Raw genomic sequence first — 13,198 nt, 5'->3', positions numbered from 1 at the left:
TACCGAGTAGCTACCGCCCGATATCTCTGCTATGCCATTTGTATAAATTGTATTAACGCCTCTTTTTAAACCGCATCCAGGAAAAATTGATGCAAAACTAATCCCACAACGAGCAGGCTTCAGACCAGGTAAATCATGCACAGGCCAAGTGCTGAACCTAACAGAATACATAGAAGAGGGATTTGAGCAGAAAGAGATAGCGGGAGTAGCCTTGATAGACCTCACAGCGGCCTATGATACCATAAACCACAGAACCTTGCTAACTAAGATCTATAACACTGTGCTTGACTATGACCTGGTAAATATCATTTGATCACTGTTGTGTAATAGACGTTTCTACGTTTTGCTAAATGGAAATAAGAGCAGATGGAGAACCCAAAAAAATGGCCTACCTCAAGGAAGCGTTCTGGCGCCGTCCTTATTTAACATCTACACCAACGACCAACCAATGCACCCTCAGACTAAGAGTTTTGTCTACGCTGACGACCTTGGTATAGCCGTAAAGGGGAAAATACTCACACAAGTAGAGTCGACAATGGAAGAGGCTTTAAACATGATGTCAACTTACTACAAACAAAACTCATTAAAGCCAAACCCTACTAAAACCCAAGTATGTGCATTTCATCTCAACAACCAACTTGCGCATGTAAAACTGAATGTTTCTTGGGAGGGACAACGCTTGAAACATACTAATAGGCCCAAATATCTTGGAGTAATACTAAACCGGTCACTAACGTATAAATTCCACTGTCAGAGCACAAGACAAAAGGTTTCTACGAGAAACAACCTTCTCCGGCAACTTGTAGGGAGCAAGTGGGTTGCAAACCCCCAGGTCTTGAAGACAACAGCTGAGGCCTTATGTTTCATAACAGAGGAATATGCTTGTTCCGTCTGGGGTAGATCTAGACACGCCCAACAAGTCACCACGGCGTTAAATGAAACATGTAGAATAATTACCGGTTGTATGAAGCCTACCCCTCTTTCCCTACTGTACCGGGTAGTTGGATTCGCATTACCAGACGACCGTAGATGCGCCTCACAATATATGGAGAAGTTCAGACAAACTTTCGATGAAAGGCACCAATTATACGGGTTTGACGAACCGCCAGGAATCAGCTACCTTAAATCTAGGAAAAATCTTTATGAAAAATCTCAGCGTCGAACCACCCGAACTGTTCTCCCTACATCCAGAACGACCTGATGGAATGAACCTGGACTGGAGAACCTGGCGGACACTCAATCGCATACGCACAAGGTGTTGCCCCTGTACAACAGAACCTCATTAAATGGGACATCAAGACAGACAGCGACGCACTTTGTGAATGTGGGGAAATACAGAACGTGGAGCACCTGAGAGTATGCAGACTTTGCCCATCACAGTGCACCCTCGATGATTTATGGCTCGCAAATACAAAGGGTGTAGACATAGCCCGATATTGGACAGAAAAACTGTAGTCGGATCCAGACACGAAAAAGCAAAGATATTCCAATTATTTGTAAAACCCTAATCGTTTTCTTTGAATCTTTAAAACGAAACTATATAGTATGTTCTATTAATACATAATATCTACCTAATATCTTAAATCTATTGTCTATTACAATTTTTAGACACACATTTTCATTGTAAAGGTCCTTTTAATATTCACTGTTATCACATGCGTATATCTAGAAATAACAAACAGTCTTTGTCAATTTTCTTCTTCTCTGCAATATATAAGCTTGAGTGAAAACACCTGTGTATTACAAAGACTATCATTGCAACACATTAAAACTGCCTGTATTCTCGCACAAGTACCTTAGCACGCTTTACTAATTTATCTCAGTGTGGCATACTTACGCTGCACAATCACGTAGCGTTTACTTTTTTCCGTGAAAGACCATATTTAGACTAGTGGCTGCATTGCTACATTGGCCGATGTCACAAAACTAATACCAATATATTATAAAACGCGTTCATGGCTTTCGGTAGAAAAATATTAACCTGTTGTTGCCTTTAGGTGTTACTTAATAGTAGCAGAGATTCTGTAATAAGCTGGTATCGTTATAATGACTGGTGTTTTACGATTTTTTTATGAAGTAATGGTTGTTAGTCAATATCACAGGAAAATTATTACTAACAGTGAAAATGACAAGTTGCAAGTTAGTACAGCTTGTCAAATTTAAGGTGATACTTGACAAATTTGTCCACTTGCGTAGAAAATTAAGTGAGAACGCATTCGGAGGAAAAGAGATATATAATGCGCTCGGTCTCTTCCCCTCGTTGGTACACTCCATACTACAAGTTTACAGAGAGTGACCTTATTTATTAATGGAACTTCTATGATATGTCTATATTGTATGTTATTTTGACGTTTCAATTTTTCCTTCGGACATTTTTCCTCAAAATACAAAATATTTTGTTTTTGTTACTTGGTAAAAAATTCTTCTAATAATTATATTTTATTTGACTCAATAACACTCTCGCCGCCAAGTGTAACATTAATGTGCACTCTGTATTGACACACGTGTAACATTAATGTACACTTACAGCGGTTCACGTTAACAAAATAATATAGTTTTGGCGCACGACGAAAAAATTGCAAATATCATTGGCGGCGAGAGTGTTAATATTGACCATTCAGTCATGTTGAAGCAGCAGTTTTTTCGAACACTTCTATAAAATCTCTCGTTCTGTAATTTTATAAGAGGAATATTGGCAGAGATAAAAACTTTACATTTACGTTACAGTAAACTGTATAAGAATAAAAGAACAGTAGTTAATCTTATGCCTGGAACATACCGACGAAACATTTATTACTTAATTTCTCATAAGAAATAGCATGCTCGCAATATTTCCACTCATCTTGGGAAAATTTGCAGAAAAACTAATCACAATATGTTTCAACATTTTTAAATTTAAAATCTACATTTTTATTTGCCAAATATTGTTTTAAAGCAGCCCACACTAACTCAATTGGATTTAAGTCCGGGTAGAGAGGTAGTCTTAAGAGAGAGTGACCTGCATTGTTCATAATTTGATCTATTTCATAAGTTTTATTTCTGGGTTTGTGAATTTTTATTAGATTATGTAATTCTGCTGTTATCATTTCGTCTGAGAAATGTTCTTTTGTCTTAACCATTCCTTCATTTCGTCTTTTCTACACCCCATAGTGGGACATTCTTGCACTTGGTCATTGTGGTATGATGCATTGTCTATAACCAATACACTACGGGCTGGTATATTAGGAATAAGTTTTTCATGAATCCATATTTTATAATTATTATAGTTCATTTCGCTATGATAATCTCCAGACTTCGTACCAGATTTAAATGTCAAACATGCGTTTTTTGTGAACCTCATTTGGCCGCCGGCGTGAACAATAATCAGCTTTGTCCTTTGGACACTGGCTTGTGCAAACCTTCGGTGGTATTGTCTCCCAAGTATCTGTCATGGGTATGAGAGGAATGAATATAAGTTTCATCCATGTAAATTATGGGCCGATTTTCTTCCCTATATTGTTTAATATTTCTGAGAAACTTCCTCCGGAGCACTTGTATATCGGGTTTTTCCATTAGGATTTTCCTGTTATTCTTCGCTTTCTTCCATCGAAATCCCATATCTCTCATCACTTTTCTCAAAGTTTATTATACGCCGAAGTAAACCTTTGTCAAAATCGCCCAAGTTCGATTTTGGGGCAGATCTCATTCTTTTGTTAGGCGTCGAAAATGATGTAGAAGCACCTTCTTCTATATTTTTCATTTCAGGAGAGATCCGTTTTATAGGGGCTATACTTACTCCCGTTGCTAAGGAAGCACGCTCTTGAACTTTTTTAAAATCTTTAGCATGCGGATTTTGCATCGCTTCTCTCTGCATAAAAATAATTACATTTGCTATTACCTCTCTCGTTTGTCGCGACAAGACTTTGCCTTCTAATTTTGAATGAAAATCCATGTTTATAATTTAAAATACTTAACAATAAGTATTTAAAAAGTCAAATCTATTGTAATACGATATTTCTTCAACACACAGTAACTTTAAACATAAGTAAAATAAAAAAACTTTGTCGCAGACTATACAAGTACCTTGCAATTCGAAGGGCCAACAAATAATAAGGACGAATTGTGTTGTTGTCGAATGCGCATCGTGGGTGGAGCCTAATTTCAAATCGGCCAAGTATCACGTTAAATTTGACAAGCAATAGATAGTCTACCTTTTAATGGCGCAAACCCTAAATTGCATCCCTTAAAAAATGACATTCGATGTAAAATGTCTCATAAAACGTCAAATGTCATTTTAAATGTCTCATAAAACGTCGAATGTCATTTAAAATGTCTCATAAAACGTCGAATATCCTTGGAGGCAAAAACACAGTGGAAGGTTGGGTGTGACGAACAAACAGGGAACTGGAGGAACTGTATAACGAATTAAGCATCAGTCACTTTATAAAAACACAGATAGTTAGATGGATGGGGCACGAGATGAGAATGGAAAGGAAGATTTCAGAAAAGAGTTAATTAATGGTTGGAAAGAAAGAGCAAAAAACAGGGATGAATGTAGGAGAATAGTTAGCCAATTTAGTAGGCAAGGAGCATCATTGGACAAGAAGCCACCCCAGTTGATACAAGTTTTGTAATATATAAGTATTATATTAATTGTAATTTAGCCCTAGGCCTTCAAGTCCTGTTGAGCTTTGTAAATAAAAAATATATTTCGCATTTTGAGCATTTATAGTAATTCCCATCTCAGCGCTATTCATACTTAAGCTTTCGATTAGATGTAAGTCTTTTATCCTCATTATAATGATCACAGTGTCATCTGCATATAGTAAGTTGTTAATTAATTTTCCGTTGTCTTAAAAACGTATCCTTGTCTAACTCCTCTACAGATCTTCATTCCTTCAGATTGTTGCCCATCAATTTGAACTATGGCACTTTGTTCCAATTTAATGCTCGGATTATCTTTGTGATTTTACTGTAAATGTGCTTATTCATAAGTATAAGTATGATTGATTGTATATACGAGCCCCTTCCCATATCAGTTGGCCCAGCGTTACATTGATAAGAAAATTAAATTTTAAAGAACAAAAATAAAAACGCAGCGTAAATTTTAGAAGTTTTTATGCGTCGAATAACATTTTTTAATTTCCTAATTATAGAAAATATTTTATAACGTAATGAAAACTATTGATTAACAGAATAATCATAAATTAAAAAAACGCATAGAATATGTAATATTACCAAAAAAAATGTAAAAGTTTACCACTGAGTTCCATCATCTTTATTTTTAATGAAATCCACAATTCTTCGAGGCATAGTTTTTACCAAGTTCTGGCAAAATTCTATAGTTTATTTTTATGAACGAGAGAGTAATTAGCATAATTTTAACTGGTAGCTCCGACCACTCCATGGGCGTGCTCAAGATTAATTGAAAAATTTCTTTGAATAATTGTAAAAAATAAATGAATTATTTCAGTGTTATAAAGTGTTATGTGTATGTAAACAAAAGTGACCTCTTTTATCACACACTATATTAGAACTGACTGGCCTACATTAAAAAGGGTTTTAAAAAATTCAAATTTTTTTTAATTTTTAAAAATTACAAAAGAGAAAAAGAGTTTTTAAAACCGTCTAAGGTATGTTAAATAGATGAATAAAAATATTGATATAAAACTTACAGCTACTTGTTACAAATCCAAATCAGATTCAGAAGATGAACTTTCAGAACCAAGATTTATAATAACTGGCTCGATCATTTTATCAGTAATATTGTCCAGCTTCCACATTTTTTCCTCTTCTTTAATAGTGTGATTTACTGCCTTTTCCCAGTTTTCAGGTTTTACATTATTTACGGCCTCCAAAAACAACTGTTTAACATCATGAATTTTAAAAGTGGTATTTTTTCTTGAAACTTCACTCTTTATCTGTGCCCATACCAGTTCAATCGGGTTTAATTCACAATGATATGGTGGGGATCTAAGTACTGTCATTCCACGATTTTTGGCAATTTCATCAATTTCGTATTTTTTAAATTTTTCTTTATGAAGGGCACACAACGAATAAAGTTCCTTTCTTATAGATCCGGGATGGTACGTAATATTTTTTGAACTCAGCCAATTCTGCAAGTCTTTTTTTAACCACTTGGTTGTGGGCAGTCCTTCTATAAGTCTGGAGTGATAACTTGCATTATCCATTACTATTACACAGTTCTTAGGAAGAAGATCTATCATTTGTTCGAACCATTCTTGAAAGACATCAGCGTTCATGTCTTCATGGTAGTCACCGGTACGAGTTGATTCAAAAGTTAATAAACCACCTTCAACAAAACCGTCTGAACTGCCAATGTGTACTATTATCAGCCTGCGTCCCTTTCCTGATGGTGGATTTAAACCAGTAGATAAGTTATTTACAAAAGCGTGCCTTTGACTTGTAACAGTTTCATCCTGCCAAAATTTATTTGGTGTATGACCCTCGTTGATCCATATTTCATCAAGATAAAATATTTTTCTTTTTTGGTTTCTCATTTCCTTTATGGTTCTTAGAAAATGTCTTCTCCATATGACAATATCGCTTCTTTCTAATAAAATAGACTTTCTGGGATTCTTTTTCCAGCGGAAGCCTATTTCTTTTAAAAGTTTCCATAACGTACTTCGACTCATTTCTGGGTAATCCTTATCATCTCGAACTGAGACAAGAACTTTATCCAATGTTGGAAATTCTTGTCTAAAGAAGAATTCATGCACTTTCCGTCGAAGTCCTTCTTTAAAATGATATTCTATTTGAAATTTTGGTTTCCCTGGAGCATTACGTGGCATTTGAAAACTACCACATTTCTCTTCTTTAATAACTTTGTAAATCGTAGATTTCCCAACACCAAGTGTACTGCTAACTAACTCAACGGTCTCATCAACACTTTCACATAAACGTTTGTCTGTAAATGATTTAAAACAATTAAATATTAATGTTTTTTCATTAACTGTTAGAGGACCAATTTTTCGGCGTTTACACGGCACTTTCAAATTTTCCATAACACTAGTATACACAATAAACTGCACCTTGCAACTGAAGTACCTACTTTTAGTGAACTGTTAAGAATTTTGAATACGCCACTTGGACCCTCCTATATACAAAATGGAAAAACCCACTATCACATTTTCTGTGGAATAAGTTTAGAAGGTAATTATCTAGTCAATTACTGTCGTAGATTCCTGGAATTAAAGAATTAAATGTTTGATTGTTGAAACCCTTACTTCGTGGAATGCACTCATTTCAGATAAAATAAAACGTTTTATTTTATCTAAAGAATTAAACTTTATTTTGCAAATAGGTAGGTACTTATTAAACTTTTATTGGTTATATATAACCAATAAAATAAACATCTTACATTTCTTGCAAATTCATTAGTACCTGTTAACCTCCATCACTCCGACACTGGCAACCTTATTTAGGGATTAGTAACCCTCACAACTGTTGTATTCTATTCTGCTCCAACCTTTATACCTGGTGGTCATACTCAATTTAAAATTGTTTTCCTATATACTTCTGTAAACTTGTTGACAAATATCTGTTTTTCATTGAGTCACCCGTATCAACAGTTTAGGGATTTGCATACATAATTTATTGTTTTATTACTCTCTCATACATAAAAATACACTATAATGTAAACAAATCCCATATTTCTTGCATTTTTTTCCATCAATTCGTTGACGGACCTGGCAGGATGTTTTCTCAAACCTTTTTTTATTTCGCGCCACTAAGTCTCTATCGGGGATTGTTAAAAACCCATTCCAGAAGTGGTATGCTATAGTCTTCAATCCGTTTTAAACTCTTTTTTTGAGGTGTTACAACCTGCGCCGTCCTGTTGGAAGACGAAATCTTCCGCTTCAATTTTTTCTGCTAATGACGCGACTCCTACTGTCTCCAACACACACTTCAAATCTGGACTCATCACTCCATTGTACTGAATCACATTGCGATTGAGTTCAATCTTTGTGCTCTTTGGACCATCTTAGTCTATTTTTATTTTGTTGTAATGTTAAAAGCGGCTTTTCCTTAGCCTAAAATAAAATGAAATTTATTAAAAACAATTTGTACTAATTTTTTCAACTATAATACTTACTTGGTAAGTACCAAATCCTAATTTTTGGGCCTATCGGTGACATGTTGATCTAGAAACGTGTCTTCCAATAACTTCACTCCATAAAACAACTCCATATAATTTGCTCGTCGATTTTCACTATAATGTGTCTTAATGCCCGTCGATCTGCTTCGGTTATTTTACTTTTTCGTACATTTCTAGGTTTTGTGACGACCGAACCAGTAGTTTTGTATCTTCTGACTATATTTCTTACACTATAGCGAGACAATTCCAACATATTCGCGATTTCCGAATTGGATTTTCCATAAGTTTAATGTTTTTAATAAATATTAATAAAAATGCCATATTAATTAATATGGGGACTTATAAAAACATGCAGAGTATAAATTGATTTATGGTAATCGATTTAAACCGCAAATTCCATAAGTGGGCCAACTAATATGGGAAGGGGTTCTTAATTACAACAACGATAACAAACTCAAGAAATTTCTTGATGAATAAAATGTTCGAGCCAAGAAAGAAACCTACTTTTCTCAAAACGTGTATCAACAATTAAAACAAGATCCTATCTTCTTAAGTATCGTTGCCTTTACCCATGTATTTCCCACATTATGTCCTCACACTCGCACAATCACAGCCCAAACAACACTTTCCACTTGTCCTTTACGTTCAAGCCGATGTTCACCTGTTATCTCATAATATTTATGTACAAGTTACATTACCTCGTAGATAAATACCAATCCTGAGCCATGCTAAGGTTTTTTATTAACAAGCTAGAACATCATTTCTGCATTAGAATTTATCATAATGAATGCTATTTACAACCATATAGACGACTGATTTTTTATGCGGTCACGAGAATGTTATAGGAAGGTTTGGTCGATTTTGGGTAATTAGTTTGGTGTTTTTTAGAAATAGTATTATAAAAAATTGGAACAAATTACAAAAATAGCAAGAAACATAGCGAGAGCGATATACTAAAGAAAGAGAAATATATGAATAGAGGAGGAAGCAGAAGAAATAAACAGGTCAAGATTTGATAACAATTAAATAAAACGTCTATAAAAAATATGAACCGTGTATAACACGTTAATAGGTAGATCGGGAAGAATGAAGAACAATAACTAAATAACAGAATTTGAACTGGGACAGCAAAAAAATGTATACTGTGACAGAAGAAGTAATACTTCTACTCAATTTTAAATATGAATAAAAAAACCTAAAAAATGAGAAAGAAAGCAAATAAGGGAGAGAAAATTAAGGGAGAAACAATTAATCTCTCCAAACTATCGTCACCTCTGCGAACCACGTGACCGAAAAATTGCAGACATATTGTGGACAGCCTTTTTTTAATCTCGAGTTGGTTAAGAATGAAAACGTTTGACCTATGAGCTGTCCAGGTGTCCAGCATTCTTCTCCAGCAGCACATCTCAAAGGCATCAATTTTTTGACGCTCGTGTCCGCGAAGAGTCCAAGTCTCTGCCTCGTATAGAAATATTAAGAATACAAGGGCATTCACCAGTCTCATCTTGATATTTTGATAGATCTGTCTTTCCAAATTTTATTTAGGTAACTCATCGCATTTATTTTTTGCCATACCAATACTCTCAAAAAATGGAACCACCGAGCAAGAGATAACCAGCACATTAACACAGACTAGAACATGTATTAACCAAATGAACGGGGTACTGTGGGATAGACAGATTACCAGAAATACAAAGAAGATAATTTATAACACCTTGGTACGCAGTATAATGACATATGGAGCGCGAGAATTGGGTAATAAATAAACGAAACAGGTCCAAAATGGAAAAAAGCAATTGAAATGGAGTTCATGAGAAGAAGCTGCAGAGTGACAAAAATGGATCATATCAGAAATGAGGAGAAAAAACGAAGAATGGCAGTAGAACAAGATATACTCAGCTACATCGAAGAAAAACGTTTAATTTGGTATGGACATGTGAGAAGAACAGATCATACAAGGTGGATAGCAAAGATTTCGGATTGGAGCCCAATAGGAAGGAGGAAAAGAGGTAGACCCCGAAGATCATGGAGGGATGAAGTGGACGAGGCCATGGAAAGACGAGACCTTAGAGATGGAGAATGGCAGAACAGAAAGGACTGGAGACGTTGGCTGATAGAAGGAAGGCAGCGACAGCTGTAAAAATCCTTATATAGATAGAATCTGTCTCCGAACTTCTGCTTCACAGTTACTACCGTTAGTTATACTAGACCCGAAATAGACAAAACTGTCCACTATCTGGTATTTCTGTAACATGTTAGTCAGTTGAATAGTGTGGAATCTGTCGACCGTCATTATTTTTGTCTTAGTTTTATTTATTTTCAGACCAACTTTATTGCTTTCGTACTCAACTCTTCTCAGGAGATTAAACATTTCTTGCTCATTTGCTGCTATAAGTGTAGTGTCATCAGCAAACCCTAGATTGGAGATTTTCCTACCAACCACTGTTACTCTGACATGTTCACCATTAATGTTGAATAAGTCAGGAGACAACACACATCCTTCTCTAAAATCTCTCATCATCAAAAGACCAGCAACAATGTGGTCAAAAAAGCGACGAGAGGGACGCAAAACCAACGAAGAAGCCAAAGTAGACCAACAACAAGATGGTGGGATAACATGGAAAACGCCATAAACGTTATGAAAATAAAACAATGGAAAGAAAAATACGGATTTAGGAAGGAATTCAAATCTAATCAATTCCAATCTGTATAATACGGATAATGAAATCTTCCCGGATAATAAATAATTATAACCAACACAGGGAAAACGAGGACTGTTCCACTTCAGACTATGCCATAGTCCGAAAGGATTGAACGACAATGGTGATGATAAAAAAACTGAAGCAAAAATCGTCAGAAAATTTCTTTCTCTTCAGGATTTTACCACGGTCTCTCTACAGTATACTGCTAAGTCCTTTCATATTTCTATTTTTGTCCGGTTCTTTGTCACAGAGATTGGATATATTGAGTCTGAAATAATTTTGACATTATTTGTCACTGGTATATTACGTTGGGATTCTCAGCTGTTCTATTAAAATCTGTGGTATCAATAATTTTCAAACGGAGCATAGCTAATTATTCTCAGCTGTTTATTATAATTATTTTTTTTTGTCATCTTTAACATCCACCGCAAGTATATTTATCAAACGTAGTAATTAAAATGGAATTATTTATCTAATAAAAATCGAAATTATATCTATTTTGACGAATACCATTCTGTTTCCAACTTTAACCAACATAAAAATAAACTATTTGTGTATTTTAATCGACTAAATAACTAACCGACTAAAAACAATTGTTGTATTTGTTATAAATCGATATTATTTATCATATAAATATTCCTACCAGCCCAATAAAATATCTCCTGCAGTTGACTGTTCAGGAGTGCGTAGCGATTTATCGGATACATGTTGCTTTTACTCTTGCATTGAGTGAATTATTCGCAAAAAGGAAATATATATTCAAGTGAATGCTTATCTTGTCGAACACACAGCCTCTGAATAAAGTTTTAAAGCTTTATGACTTGTTGAAACGTTAAGACATTTTAGCATAAAGTTGCTAAACGGTTTTCAGAGAGAAAGAAACATTTCTTTTCCTTATACGTACATTTTAATCAACACTAAAACGTATAATTGTTTATAAAGAAAGTTTAGATGCTCAAATATTTCGAAATTACATAAAAATGAGTTACTTATGAATATTTTATTTTGTTGCAGGTGTTCGGTGGATATATCAGTGCAGGAAGGCATTATACAACGATGGTTTGAAATATTTATAAAGGTATGTTTAGTTTTTTATTCAATTTTAAATGCGGATCTTAGAAGTAAAGAAGTATAAGTGACGAAAATTTTGAGTAAACGCCGTTTAAAGTTGAGCCTTCACTGTACTTGCCGTAATTTTTTAATGCTAGTTTTTCTTCTCCAATTTAGTATCTGTAGGAATTATTATTATTATTTTTATTTGTAACAAAAAATCATAATTGTATTAATTTTACTCATTTTGGAGCTATTTTTAGGTTGCTAAGTAGCACTTGTACCCTTTTACCTAAGAAATTTTTTTACCTAAGAAAGAAGAAAAAAAAAAAAAATTGGAAAGCTGTGAGGTTATTCAAAATTGTAAATAAACCAGTTATAGAGATCCCTCAGGAGCTTAAAGATCCTATATCTATAAATAATTATTTTACATCTGTCTTTAGCCCTGTAAATTGTTGTCCTGAGACAACCCAATGGTATCAGTCAAATATTTTCAACCCAGATATTATTTTCTCGTTTAAAATGGCCACTATTGATGAAATTAAATCACTTATATTGGGGTTAAAATCGGAAGCTGTTGGATGTGATAATATTTCTGCAAAGATGCTACAACTCTCCCTTTCTATTACTGCTCCTTATATTACGCACATTATAAATTGTTGTCTGGAGGTAGGTTATTTTCCGGACACTTGGAAATACGCTTTGGTAAAACCACTGCCCAAATCAAATAAACCTGAATCACTTAATGATCTTCGCCCAATAAGCATCCTACCGGGACTGTCAAAAATTTTAGAAAAGGTTATCTATAAACAGATATACGATTATATTTTCAGAAATAATGTAGTTACGTGTATACAATCAGGCTTTAGAAAAGAGTTTAGTACAACGACCCTGCTTCTTGACTTAACCGATAATATACTTCGATCATTTGATGAAGGAAAAGCAACCTCAGTCATCTTGCTTGATTTTTCTAAAGCCTTCGACACTATTGATCACGCTCTTCTGTGTGCTAAATTGAAATATTTTGGATTTGATGATACCTCCTTACAGTTTTTCAAATTTTATTTGGTAAATCGTTATCAGAAGGTCATAATCGATAATAGTTCATCAGAATTTGCATCTGTCAATTCAGGGGTGCCTCAAGGTTCGGTTCTTGGTCCTCTCCTTTTTTCAATATATATATCCGACCTGTATAAATCTTTAAATAATCTGAAATTGCACTCTTTTGCAGATGACACACAACTGTATTTCTCTTTTGAACCTAACTCTGTAAATCAAGCGTCACAAAAAATAAATCAGGATTTGGAATCTATTTGTACTTACTCCACTAGACATAATCTTAAACTGA

The 13,198-nt window shown here is 34.5% G+C and overlaps 1 long non-coding RNA gene across 1 annotated transcript in view; it reads left to right on the top strand.

Annotated features, from left to right (window-relative positions):
- LOC140440505 (uncharacterized) overlaps nt 1–13,198 on the top strand; it is a 94,075-nt gene that overhangs the window by 32,116 nt on the left and 48,761 nt on the right. Inside the window, exon 2 of the long non-coding RNA XR_011950854.1 lies at nt 11,815–11,878. This is a non-coding gene — a long non-coding RNA (uncharacterized lncRNA). The remainder of the gene's footprint in view (nt 1–11,814; nt 11,879–13,198) is intronic.

This window comes from Diabrotica undecimpunctata, chromosome 5 (genome assembly GCF_040954645.1).
Source record: "Diabrotica undecimpunctata isolate CICGRU chromosome 5, icDiaUnde3, whole genome shotgun sequence".
NCBI lineage: Eukaryota > Metazoa > Arthropoda > Insecta > Coleoptera > Chrysomelidae > Diabrotica > Diabrotica undecimpunctata.
The sequence above is the reverse complement of the archived record's forward strand: the minus strand, read 5'-3'. Positions and strand labels throughout refer to the sequence as shown.